The sequence below is a fragment of the Nicotiana sylvestris genome, chromosome 8 (assembly GCF_000393655.2).
Source record: "Nicotiana sylvestris chromosome 8, ASM39365v2, whole genome shotgun sequence".
Classification (NCBI taxonomy): Eukaryota; Viridiplantae; Streptophyta; class Magnoliopsida; order Solanales; family Solanaceae; genus Nicotiana; species Nicotiana sylvestris.
In genome coordinates, this window is record NC_091064.1 from 81,598,648 (window position 1) to 81,608,862 (window position 10,215).

At 40.5% G+C, this 10,215-nt stretch overlaps 1 long non-coding RNA gene across 1 annotated transcript; it reads left to right on the forward strand.

Annotated features, from left to right (window-relative positions):
* The first annotated feature begins 611 nt into the window (after nt 1-611).
* On the forward strand, nt 612-7,921 carry LOC104226245 (uncharacterized). Its single transcript, XR_710804.2, has 3 exons — nt 612-855; nt 6,433-6,499; nt 7,679-7,921. It is a non-coding gene; the product is annotated as an uncharacterized lncRNA (long non-coding RNA).
* The last annotated feature ends 2,294 nt before the right edge of the window (nt 7,922-10,215 follow it).

Sequence of the window (10,215 nt, forward strand, 5' to 3'; positions counted from 1 at the left end):
AAATTGGGCCATCATGCACAATTGTCCCCTCAAAATCAATTAACCCCCAGCCCAAATACCATTAACCACCCCTAGCCCATGACTTGTGACCCAAACTCCCTCTGGATCCGCCCATTTCCCCCTCCATATAAAAACCTTGTTATAACATTTTCCCCCAAATTCCCTAACCCTAGAGACCAAAATCAGAGGCGGCTCCTCTACTGTTCTTCTTCTTCAGTGAACTCGCCTCAACTCGCATGAGTTTTGAGCGAGTTCACTCATTGGTCCCCCCCCCCTCCACGTCACCTCATCCTCAACGGATTTGTCAGAGGAGTACGATATTCTCTCAAAATGCACGATTTCGGATTCAAAAGGACAATTGTTGGACGAATAGGAGCCGTGGATAGATGTGAATCAATCCACTCCCTCTATTTGTCCCGAAATTGTTCAATAAATCTGAAGATTTTCGAATTCTAGGCAGAAGTTTCGAGATATTTTTGAGGTTTATATATAAGGTAAGTTCTTTTCTTGTTAAGGAGAGGAAAATATTTTCAGAAAAAGGGTAGAGTAAAATTTCTAGGGTTCTTGAGCTTTTTTTCTTTTATTTCTCTAGCTTTGGTCCGCTTTTCTTCAGAAAACGAAAAAAAATAAAAAATGGTCTAAGTTTGTGTTCTTCGTTCAAGTTTTATTTCCAAAGAAACCAGAAGATTCTACGACTTTTGTTGCTGTCCTGTTACTGTGAAGCTTCATCTTAAGTTTTCTTCTTCTTTAAAATTTGTTGAGGAAAGGAAGAGGAACTCGCCGGATTTCGGATCCTACAATTATAGTTATTTTCTGCGTTTTGCTCATATATCCGAGATCTTTTTGTTCAAACAGGTTTTCTCTCAGTTCCTCCCCGTCTCGTTATTTTTTTTTTCTCTCTGCCTTGGATTAAGTTTTAATTTCAGTAAACAGATGGTTTGAGTTATTATATTTAAACATTAATCTAATTATGGTGGCCAAAAGAAGCCTAGGATTATGAAACCTTGAAAAATCCTCTGTTTAGCTTAATGCCTTGTTGCTCTTCTTTCTCTTTCTTTCATTTGCTTGTATATTTAATTTAATCTTTTTCTTGGGATGGGAAGTTAGAGAGATGGTTAAAAGCCAGTGCATCATTTGCCTATTTTTGAAGCATAGGTAGCTTTAATTGTTCAAAGTTGGAACATGTATTTTGTCTACCATATAATATCCCGTGTTGAATTTTTCCAGATCTTGTCCAGTGCTGGGATTTTTTATTTTTTTTTAAAAAAAAGTGCAAAGAAAGTTTATTATGGTTTAGCAACATTAAATACAAGATAACTTGACATGTTCTTCGAAAAGTTTATAAAGATAGACCACTCATATTTTTTTTTTAATTTGTTTGGACAACCATCTGATTCGTACCCCTTTTGACGCGAAATATCTTGATATAAAATGTAGAAGTATTAATTTTGGCTTTAGGATCAACGTTGGTAGTGGTGCAAGAAATGGTCAAAAGAACAATAGAAGATTTATTTGTCGTATATTGTTTGCTTTTCCTAGGTATCGGCTCATGTGTTTATTCTGAGGATAATTTTGACGTTACTGGTATTTTACTCGATTATGTTGAATAAATTAATAATATTTTTTTTAAAAAAAATTTGATTTTTCGCACTTGTTTGAAATTAAATTAAAATCATTATCTAGCTTTTGACCTCTTTTAGTTTTCCTGTGGTTTCCTTTTGGTCATTTTCAGGGGCGTAATTGTTTTAAAAAAAATAACATTCCAAAGTTGCTATATTTTTATGCCAGTAGTATTTCATGATATAGTCAATATATATTAGCATGTCTTTAACCTAGAGAAAAGGTGAATATACCATAGACCCAAAAGCCCAATAACTTGAGGTGTGCCACATTTTAAATCTATAACCTATGGCCCTCACAAATTTAGATCAAATAAATTGGGATGTGCCACATATAAAAAAATCTTTTAATTGATGGCCCTCAAAGTTTAGTTTTGGGGCTTTCCCTCTAAAATTGGAATCGAGGTGTGCCGTGCCAATTAAAATCCCAAAATACATGACCCTTGTATTAGTTTTATAATTTAGATCTAACAAATATCAAATACTCGTAGTTTGCTTTAGGCTCGATTTAGATTAGTATTGCGATTATGTATACTTTCGCGTAACATAATTGCAAATTTATTTCTAAAAATGACTTGAGGGATGCGTTCGCGCAACTTCAACCAAACGTTTTCTTAATAAAATAAACAAAGTGTTATTAATCGTGGACACGTTCGCGTGACATGACTTTTGACGCGCCAAAGGAAAAGAGTATACGTACGCGTAACTCAATTCTTTAATTACGAATAATCAAGTGATTTAAAAGTGGTAAAAAAAAATAAATGCACATAGGTCCTAAAAATGAGTAGTCAGACAATTTAAGCCAAGTATAAATTGCTAAGTGACCGTGCTAGAACCACGGAACCCGGGAATGCCTCACACCTTCTCCCGGGTTAACAGAATTCCTTACTTAGAATTTTTGGTTCGCAGACTTCAAAAGGAAAGTCGAAATTTTCTCGATTTGGGATTTAAATAAACCGGTTACTTGGGACACCAATTAAAATATTCCAAGTGGTAACTCTGAAAAATAAATAAATAATCTCATATCGAATAATGTCACTTAAATTGGAAAACTCCCTTATATACTTCTCGGGGTGTGTTAAAAGGAGGTGCGACAATAGGCTGAAGACTGTGCGACCGACTGGGACAACCCTGATGATCCTCCCCGAAAAGCTGATCTTCCCTCACCTAGTGACTCACCCATGTTGCCCGTAGACCGGGCCTTTCTGTTACCCTCTCTCTCACCATCCTGTTCTTTAGTTTACGGTTCTCTGTGGCCTGAGCAAATGCCACCATCTTCCCATAATTCATGTCAGAATCCAAGGCAGCTATAGAAGCTTCATTAATAGTCAAAGGATTAAGGCCCTGAACAAATCGCCGCACCCTGGCCTCCATTATGGGCAACATGTGAATAGCATATTTGGACAGGCGGGCAAACTCCATGTGGTACTCCCACACACTTCTACTACCTTGCTTTAGATTCTCAAACTCTACTGCACGAGCTGCCCTTGTCTCAGCAGGTAGGAAATGATCTACAAAAGCATCGGCAAACTCGCTCTACCTTACCGGATGGCTCCCCTCCTCACGGGAATCTTCCCACAACTCAAACCACGAGTAGGCCATCCCTTTCAGACGGTAGGCGGCCAACTCTACTCCCTCTATCTCAGTTGCACACATAACCCTGAGGGTCTTGTGCATCTCATCAATAAAATCATGGGGGTCCTCCTTTGAATTGGCACCCGTAAACACTAGAGGGTCTAGCTGAAGAAATTTGTTTACCATAGAACTTGTGGAATTCCCTTGCTGGATAGATGAACTGGGTGCGGCATTTGACCTCTGGGCCTGAGAGGCCACTAGCTGGGTCAACATCTGGATAGCTCCCCTAAGATCACCATCAGAAATACCGAAACCGAAAGTTGGGGCTGGATGCGGGACAAGAATACAGGCGGGAGGGATGGTGGTACCCTCCATAGATGTAGGAACTAAGGTAATCTGCTCTGGAGTAGAAGAATCAGGCAGTGTGATAGTAGGGCGATTATCCTCACCCGCAGTATCAAGTAGTGAATCATCAGCCACTCCTGAGGTGGCATTGGCTTCTTGACTAATTCTCGCTTTCTTCTTAGGTGCCATGTACTGAAAATTGAAGGAGTGCACTAGTTAGAAGAGGAATGGTTTCACAATTGCCGCACGATCCAGAATATCAAAGAAGGGTGTTATTCCTAAATTCCCAAGTAGCCTCCAACTTATAGATGTGGTCGACTACACACCGATAAGAAGGACTCAACTACACACGTCTCCCAGACATCCTAAGACACTTTCAAACCTTAGGCTTTGATACCAAGTTTCTCATGCCCCAACCTCAGGAGGCGTGACCGACGCTCAATCGAGTGAACTCAACTGAGCAAGCCTTTTTAAACACTTTCTACCCAACTCAATATGATTAAGGGAACCATGTTTTTGTTTATTTTAACAATAAGGGAGATCGTACATTCAATATTGTTAGTTCATTTTATATCACAAACCTTAAACCTGTGGTCATTTTCCCAAAACATTATGCAATTACAGTTTAGAGGAAACAAGAGTTTACAATTACAAAATGATCTAGTGACCCATCCAACCCGAACATAACCCGCAGAAACGTCTACGGAGCCTCTAAGGGTACAAAAGATAGTTATGATAATGCCGGCAACAAGGCCCCGACTATACCTCAAAAGTGGAAATTTACATCAAATGATGTACAACATCACCCCTTGAAGGAAAAAGCGCTCACCAAGACTTTGAGAGGAGGATACTCTGCTCTGCACGATCGGCACTACCCACTATAGCGCCACCTACATTCATTCAAAAATGTAGCGCCCTAGCAAAATGGACGTTAGTACCATGGAATAATACTAATATGTATAACTAAACACCATCTCATTAGAAAGAACAAAGAAATTACAAGGAACAATCAAAGGCTTTAAACGACCACCACATCATCAAATAAAAGAATCATAAAACTTTCACAAAAATTCCGTAGCTTTAGGTTGGGGCCTTTAATACTATTCATCATCATTTATAATACCACCGCTTTCTTGAGCGGAATCCGATCACGGCCCGATCGGCTAAGCTGCCTCATTTGAGACATATACCTCAATCACTATTTCATTCTCACTTTCCAGTTTCAATCATCAACACAATACCACCATGTGAGTAGCATGGTGTCCAATCACGGCCCGATTGGCTAGGCCATCTTACCAAGACGTTACACCTTTTTCCATTAATCATCTCACTTCACTTTTTGGTTTCACATACATTAGTTCATCGGCACTTGGGGCCACAATTACCACATCAATACTTGGCACTAGGCCACATTCCATAACTCATATTTCTTATTATTCCCATTTTCAACATTAACCTTGCCATTTAAGATCATAGGCACATACAAGAGCAATTCAAGTTGTAAGCATAAAGAGGAATTCACCTAGTTCGGCATAATAATCACAATGTAACCTTGACTTGAAATTTAGGCATTTTAGCACATAGTTCATGTTCTTCACACACCCTCAATTTTACAAAGAATAGCACAATAAACACATGGAAATGCACCTTCCACATGTATTCTCACCACACTAATTCATTTGATATAACAAGTACTACATCAATCAAATTCCAGACCTACGACATTTGCACGGACACCATGGAAGCTCAATTTCTAAGGAGAGGGGGTTTTATCCATACATACCTCAATAGAGCTTTCCTTAAATCCTTACAATAATTCCGTAACTTTCAAGCAACTTCGATCTATTTTATGAGAATTTTAAATTGAACCAAGAATTAGAGACAGGATTAAGATTCTAGCTCATTTCAGTATATTATCATGCACTAAGTGTGCATTGTAATTTTTGGACCCTTTTGTGAGAGATTTTTTTACATCTTACACTTAAATTGCTATCTTTTTAACTCACAATCTCCCCATACCCTATTATCATTTATGCATGCAAGACAATCAATCCTTATACCCCATGAACCCACTTGTTAATTACCTATTCTAGTATGAATTTCGAAATCAAAGGTTAGGACTCAAGTTCTTACCTCTTGGAGTAAAGGCCTAGTAGCTTTACTTGATAATCTTTAAGGGTTTAGGTAAGGTTTGAATGGGGACTTAATGAAGATCACTCTCTCTCTATAGCACATTCTCTCACCTTAGATGTAGTAGAAAAATAGCATAAAAGGGTCTAATGGGGTGTTTTAATGGAATAGGGCCGGGTTTTAAAAGTTAGAAAATAGGAGCCCCGACACAATCTGCGATCGCATAACTGACATGCGTCTCGCAAAAGGGACCGCAAAAATGGCCCCCAAAACCTGAACAAACTGCCCAGGTATGCGACAAGAATGCGGTCCGCATACCCGTTCTGTGGTTGCATAATGCACCGCAAAACTACCCCTCGCCAAAATTCCAAGGAGATTATGTGATGACTAGGCGGCCCGAATGTCAATTATGCGATCGCATAATTGGCCGCATAGTTGACCTCAAAATTAACCAGCACTTTGTCTGACTCTGCTGCAACTATGCGGTCCGCATAGCTATAATTCGACCGCATAATTGATTGCAAAAATGTATTTTTCTGAAAATAACTTTTCCATGCACAGACCAATCCAAAAAGGTCTGAACACAATTTCTAACACATATCCCTGACTTGGCACTATGAGATTTTGGGTTTTGGAGTAAAATTTCACGGGGCCTTACAGGTCGGGTGTGGCCAATTTCATGATTTTTGAGTTAATTTGATAATTTTCATATGGGTTTCATTCCTTTAGCGTATATTGATGATAATATACTGATTTTGGTTAGATTCGGGGCATTTGGAGGTCGAATCGAGATGCAAGGGCATCGCGGCTAGAGTTTGGCTTTGCTTGAGGTAAGTAACGCTTCCAAACTTGGTTCTGAGGATTCGAAACCCCGAACTATGTGTTTTATGATTACTATTGATGTGACACAAATGCCAAGTGATGGGCGTGTGGACGTGCACCGTGAGAATTATGGCCTATCTCATTCCATGGCACCGTTTAGTAACTCTTTCTTGTTGATATCCATGTTTCTATCATGTGATTAAGTAAATGTGTTGTAAAAACATGCTAGATTTCCTGTTAGGGCTTCACGCTGATACTGTTGAGATCCGAGTTATCATTTCTTGTTGTCATCTCATTAAATTTATTGATATTCTGCACTCAGTCTTGCTCATGCATATCATATCATGTCTTAGTCTCAGTTATTATTATTTGGTACATCATATCATTGTTTCGGGCTAGTTTCATGATATTGTGAGCCCGTATGTGTAAGACTTGAGAGTGATGACTGAGTGAGCCCGACAGCCTAATTGTGAGTGATAATTATAGGATGGGGCTGCACGCTGCAGTGATTATGTTGATGTTTATAATAGCACTTGGGCTGTAAGAGCCCCTCCGGAGTCTGTAACACACCCCTAGTTAGCATAGTTGATTATATTCAGGAATGGATCTTCCCTTGCTATGGATATAGATCTTCTCCATGAGGCTGGTTGGCGTGTTCCTCGGTACTAGAGACCGATGGTCTGTGATGTGTATATCTTCTGGGATGGATCTTCCCTAGGCCTTATGTGCCATATACAGTACCGAGTGGTTGTGAGGTTGTTATGATTGTTACTATCTGTAGATGGATCTTCTCCACAGGCTAGATTGGCCTTCCTCAGTACTGAGTGACTTCTGTCAGATATGTATATATTCCGGGATGGATCTTCCCTGGGCCGTATGATCCATATACAGTACTGGGTGGACGAGTATTTGAGATTGTGGGCACATGAGGCACTCAGTATGGTGCATTCCATATAGCATGTGCACTGGCATATAGATGTAGCAGAGTCTCATTTCTTTACCATGTTCATATCTGCTCTATTCTCTGTTTTGAACTGTCTATTTAGCTGAAAGCATGCCTACGTTTCTATACGTTGTTTATGTTATCTTTAAGGAGGTTTAGTTCGTTACTACCTCTTAGTCTATTGTTTGGACTTGTTAATTATTGAGTTGGTTTACTCACGTTACCCCCTGCACCTTGTGTGTAGATCCAGGAATCTCAGGCCACGATAGCGGTTACTGATTATTTCAGTCATGGGCTTTCATTGGAGATAGCGAAGTAGCTTCCTAGTGATCGCAGTCCCGCCTTTCTCCTTCCTTATCTTCCTCTTAGTGTATTTGTTGGCTATTATCAGACTATGTTAGTCTTGTTTTATTTTGAGCAGTTGCAGTATTTTGCTTATGACTTAGTGGCACCCGAGGTCGAGCTTGTAATCTTTTGCTTCGTTTGATTTTTACTTTATATCTTTCATTGGATTTCAGTTGAAACATGGTTTTACTTATGTTTTAAATGAAATATGGATTTTTTGGAAATGAGTTGGCTGGCCTAGTTTCACAATAGGCTCCATCACGACCGGGTCAGTTTTGGGGTCATGAAACATCATTATCAGAAGAGACCAATGTTTTAGCTTCACCTTCAAGCTTTTTTGCATTTTTGATCTCGGTAACGAGATCAAAGCCACGATCATGGATCTCCTCGAGAGTTTCCCTTCGAGACTGGCACTTGGCAAGTTCGGCGACCCAGTATGCTCGAGTCTGAGTAGTATCAGCAAATTCCTTTGCTCGAACTTGAGCGGCTTTGGCGTCGGATCAGTAGACGGCCACGATTGCCTTAGCATTGGCCGTAGATGTTTCAACTTCGGATTTCGCCACTACAAGTTCCGTGACCAGTCGGGCATGGAGCTTCTCAATTTTCTTTGCTTGTGCCAAGTTTTTATCTTTCATACCTTGGGACTGGCTTTCAGTCGAGGATAACTGAGCTCAAACAATCTATTTCTTTGAGGAAAGACGGTACATATTTTTCTTCCATGCTATGGTTTCCGCCTTCACCATATCTACCTCTCCATGGAGTTACCTAATCATTTCGTGTAGTTGCTGGACTTATGAGATAGAATTGTTAGCCACTAGTCCCAAACTGAGGCGGTGAGCTTTTAAGACTTTATTTACCTGCTCGGTCAGTTCACTCTGTTCTTTCTGAGTCGTAGCCAGTTCAACTCAGAGGACCTTGATTTCTTCTTCTTCTTGCCCACTGGAAAGTTTAAAGGCATTCTTCTCATCGGTAATCCCCTGGATATCAGCCTTATAAAGGCCTAGTTCCCCTCAGAATCGGAGGAAAGCTTCGTGATGAAGTACTGAAGCCTGTAAGCATAGAAGGGAAAAATTATACTAAGGGAGAAAAACCCAAGTACAAAAATGGATAGAAGAATCAGAGATTACCCAGTTTAAAGCTTGTTGGGCTTCATTGAAAGGACAAGGTGCTCCTACCATGTTCATCTAAGCTCTATCCTCCTCTGTGACCAAACCTTGGAGGTAGCTGGAAACCCCTATTGGGGAACCAAGAACACAAGCATCTTCCGGGACCGAGATCACGATAATTCGTTTTCGTGCAGGATCAATAGTGGGAGCCAGAAATTGATCAGTCAGATTGAAACTCAAGGAATCCTCACCCGATCTTTTTCTCGAAACCTCAAAAAACCAGTGACGTCTTCTATCCCGGTAAATAAACCATGGAAGAGATCTTCCTCTCTATGAGTTTCTTCCCCATGACAAGTTTCCACGTCTTGAGGGTCGTGTATTAAAGAATCGGAGACTGAAGAAAACAAGGAGGAATCCCAATTTCTATTGCCCCCGAGGATATCTTGAGGATCTACCTCCATCTTGGGGAGCCTCGAGCTCATTCCTCCTACGGGACCACCTTTGATTCCTTTCGGCTCGAGGACTTGGTTCGAAGTCTCCTTCCCGACATCATCAAGCCCAGGCCGATTAGCATCAATCTCCACTTGTTCCAAAGCTTTTCGAGCCCCGGTGCTAGTTCATGCATGGGCTATCAGCCCAGAATCATCTTCATCTTCTTCTTCTTGCTCACCCTCTTCGGGCTCCTCTCGTAGCCTGAGGACTGAGTCCATAGTCAAAGGGATGACATTCCCCCTACGGGACTGCCTCTATTTGGGCTTTTTCTCGTCCAACATCGTGGATATCAAAATGTCCTTCCTTTTCCGCTCTTTTTTCTGTTTTCGAACAGACGGCTGCGGAAGATTTTCTTCATCACCTGATGGGGGCCTCATCGGCACATCCTTCAAGATACTTGCAAAAGAAAGACAAGTAAAATCGAGAGAAAATACGGATAATGATAATAGTTGTAGAGACAAGCAAAAACTTACTGTGGTTTCGGGAATCCCATCGACCCTTCGACAACTCACGCCATGCGTGTTCAACATGTTTCGATGTCAATACTAGGATCCTAAACCAGTTCTCAAGATGGGGAGTTGCACACGACATCCAGGCAACGACTGCACCAAATGAAACGCCAGTAAGGAAGGAAGAAAAAACGAAGATAATAAGCAGGAGTTAAAAAATAGAATTATACTCGTGTTTCATGTTCCATTTCTCTAGAAATGGCATGCTTTTGGTCTGGAACAGGTCCGAGATCTTTACTCGAACAAATCGTCCCACCCAATCATGGTCCTTGTCCTTATCCATGCTTGTGAAAACAGACTTAGAGGACCAACGTTGAAGCTTTATGAGC